Source organism: Atta cephalotes (assembly GCF_000143395.1).
Source record: "Atta cephalotes unplaced genomic scaffold scaffold00003, whole genome shotgun sequence".
In the NCBI taxonomy this organism is placed as follows: domain Eukaryota; kingdom Metazoa; phylum Arthropoda; class Insecta; order Hymenoptera; family Formicidae; genus Atta; species Atta cephalotes.
The window spans coordinates 10,291,168-10,295,480 of NW_012130067.1; positions in this window are offsets into that span (position 1 = coordinate 10,291,168).

The window sequence follows — 4,313 nt, forward strand, 5'->3', positions numbered from 1 at the left end:
ATAATATATATATATATGTATATATAAGAGATTGTTGAAGTTGGAAAATTAACACGTTACTATTACTTAGAACGATCCGTTACTTTTTTGTAATATAATGTTATATTTTAAAATTACATATTGTTTAATATTTAATGGGGTATTCTATTTTGTCAAGTAAAAAAATTGATCTTTTTTACATTTTTTAAATCCTTATAGTTTGTAGAATATTTCTATAAAGTTTTATGCAAAAATTGGGAATATCAACGAAATTATAATAGTTATTCTGCGCAACTGTGAGCGCGTTACCTAAGCGCGACCGTCGACGCTCGCTAGAAGGACTTTCTTATTATTGGCAGTGCCCTTTTTTTCCACATTCCTTGCTACATTCTTTTTTGTTAAGTCTACTTTATGATCCTGGAAATGTCGGAATTTACGAATAAAGTTACAAAATTCTTTTGTTTGTATAAAAATATATTAATATTTGTCTGTATAAAAATATCAAACTTTAAAGGCAATTTTCTCGAAATGATTTTTTCAGAAATGGTGACTGCGATCAAAAAAACCTTTGAATCGATTAACTTCAAATTTTAAGGATTTATAAAATGCACATTCTTTTATCGTCGGAACTAGAATTACTTGATAACTTAATTTTTATTTTTTTTTGGAGTTTGAAACCATTTTTAAAAAAAGGAAAAATTAAACTTTTTTTAAAACAAATATCATTTATTTATTTATTTATTTATTAGACGAAATTAATAATTTTAATTCAAATTTACAAGTGTCCTGATTAAAATGAAGTCTTATTTTTTTATTTCAGATTAATGGAAACCCAGAATCATAGCGATGAACTCTGTATATGATGCAGAAGGAAAATGGATTTGTAACATGTCAAATATTATTTATATTTTCTATTAAAAAAAATAAAAAATTTCATTTTTCAACAACAATAAAAAAATTCAAAAAATTATTTGAAAAATATTCACTCATTTAAAAAAAGAAATCTTAAAGATCTCTTAAAAAATAGCACGCAATAGTAGTAGAATTATTAGTAGAACCTTAATAACATTAGTCTACGAATTGGCAACATTGTTTGAACGAAGATACGTGCTGAATATAATTTCGTTCACCAAATTGTTCCATTATAAGAAAAAAAACAACAATTTTAAGAAATCTTTATGGTATTGTAACAGGTAGTAATTTTTTTCTAAATTTCATTATACATGAAAAGATCGATTTTTAACTTAAAAATGCATTTTGTTTCGTATGATTTTTTTATTTTCGAGATATAGCAATTTGAAAATAACTCTTTTATGTAACATGTAGAAAAAATATTTTATTTTTTCTATTATATTTTATGGAAAGTACGTGTTTCCATATTTATGTGATATAATCGGATTACATTAAAAAAATTAAAAAGCAATATGAAATTGATAAAATACAGTATGGCAGGAATATTAATCCTGCTGACAAAATCCGAATGCGATATCCCCTTATAATTTTTCTGCCATATTGTATTTTGTCAATTTCATATTATTTTTATGATTTAGTATAACGTGATTGTATTATATAAGTACAAAAGCACTTACTTTCTACATAATGTAGTATTAATTGAAGTAAAATATCTTTTTCCCATAAATTATAATATATGGGAAAAGAATTATTTTTATATTGTTATTTTTTGAAAATGAAAAAATATTCTAAAACGAAACAAAATGTATTTTAAAGTTAAAAATTGATAGACGAGATTAGGAACGAAAATAACACATTTTAACTTTAAAATTTTATAACAATTAAAATATAATTTTTACGTTAAAAAGATATGTATCTTTAGAAACGAAACAAAATTTATTAGCTACAAAATTTTTTTATTTAATTTGTAATATAATTGTGTAATATAATTATGGAAAAAATTATATTTATTAGACTATGAGGAATTTTGTTACAATCATCCCAACTCCAGAACATTTATAACAGTAGAAGGGGACATTGTATCACATTATTTATAAAATAAAAATATGGAATAAAATTATGATTATTTATTAGATTTTAAGCTAGGAGTAAACTGGATGTCGCTTCTGGATGTCGCTGGAAGTTGATATTTAATATTTAAAACATAGATAAGAATATATAAAAGATACACATTTCAACCTTCTTCATTCACAGGCTCTGAGTGTAACAAAGTATAGTTAATAATAAAAAAAGTTTGCAACGCCAAGTCGATTAACAATAAAATTTAAATTATAGATTATGAGTTACAAAATTCCGAACTATTTTTCTCTTCGTTTGACAGCTTATTGTCCAGTATTGATCATTCGTAATAAATTCGTAATAAATAATCGTCCAATATCGATCATTGCAATCTTAAGATAAATATTTTATTTATTTATTGCGTTTATTAAGAATGTTTGCCATTTCTAGTGGCTCGATATCACATTTGTTATAATAGCTCTTAAGTTCCCATTCGATTGTAATCATCTTCATATTATAGCAATAAATTGTGACAAATTAGAATAAAAGAATAGGAGAAAAATAGTTATTAATCTTGATTGTTGTTTAAAATATTAAATATCAATTTAGCACTTGACGTTCAGCGTTTACTTGTAGCCTATATACAATTTTAAATTTTAATTATTGAGTAATAATATTGGATTATTTATTAGGTTTTATCAAAAAAATAATAAAATTGTTTATAATCATGTACATTTATCATATATTTATATTTAATCATATATGTAATGAATACGATAACGAACTTTATAAATACAAATTATAAGAGAATTTTCGATTAAAATGGATCTTGATGCTTATTGTTAGTAGATGTTCATAAAATGTTTTTAACTTAAGCTCGAGTTCGATAATTCTATATTTCTCAGACTTGATATTCTGTTCTAGGCGAAGTGGAGATAAATAAAATCGAAGAAGTGGAATGATGTAAATTACATGAATGAAACGTCTTCATTCATCGTAAGTTGCTACAACAATCCATTGTTTTCAATCATCATAAGTCGTTATAACAATCCATTATTATAACAATTTATAATAAATGAAGATGTTTCATGTAATTTATATCATGGATCAATTAATTCAGAGATTGAGTGATACATGGACATAATTTAGTACAAATGTTCACAAGTATTAAGGTTTTTATTTAAACACCAATAAAGCAATCTGAATTAATAAGAAAAAATTTTAAAGTAATGTAAATTTTAAAATAATGTAAATTTTAAAGTAATAGAACATCAGAGAAGTAATTTTACAAAATGGAATTAATATAAAAAGAGTGATCATTTGATTAGTGTTCAATCAGCAAAGTAAAAGATAGTATAAAATAGTGTTAAACAGTTCTTTGGCAAAAGAGAACACATAGGATTCTCGCTGATCTTTTAGTCGGAGTGGTTAATAAAATTTTTTAAATAGCCAGGCTTTCAAAAGTCTCAACGCCATGTGTAATAGTCCAAATGAAAAAATATTGAAGATTTTCTTAGAGCATTCACAGGTATAAAAAAAGACGTAACCGTAAATTTCTTTATGCAAAAGAGATAGAGAAAGAGGTGACAAAATGAATTCCGTTCAGACAGGTATTCATTCGTCATACGATTTGTATCTTGAGCAGAGATGCTTCTCCTTCGGTGGACGGGAACGGAATCCATGGACCTTGCTTGGCGTGGAAAATCATGTCCCTAGGCAAGGAGAAGGTGGGGTGGACTTACATAGCTTCGCATGGAAAATCGAACATTCCTACGCAAGGAAGGGGAATGGATCTCACTTTGCGTAGACAGTTAGACTTTCCTAATCGATCCATCCTATATCTTTCACCCTGTCTAGAATCCAGGAACCCAGACCGAACCAAAATTAGAATCGAAAACCGTTTCGAAACCTTTTTTTTAGTGAACCCAAATCGAAAAGTACCCAAATTTTGTAAAGTTTACAATATCGTAACCGAGCTGATAAAATTTTACGTTTTTTATCAATTTTCTTTTTGATTCTTAATTTTTGATTTTTATTCTTGTTTTTAATTTTTGTTCTGCTCGTCCAAATCACCAATGTTCAATTCAGTATCACAGTTGCTCTCCTAACAACTGCAATGTAAATATCTCCAACATCTCATATGATGTAAGAAATCTGGCGGAGTTGTGAGATATATTTATATAATGTAAACGTTTTTTAAGATATTAGCATTTTTTAAATTTAGATTTTCCTTACCAACATGTTGTAAGAATTTAAGTCATGAAATTCAAGAATACAACATATGTAGACTTTTTGTAATTAAGTGTGTATGTGTGGTGCGCGCGCGCGCGCGCGTGTGTGTGTGTGTGTGTGTGTGTGAGAGA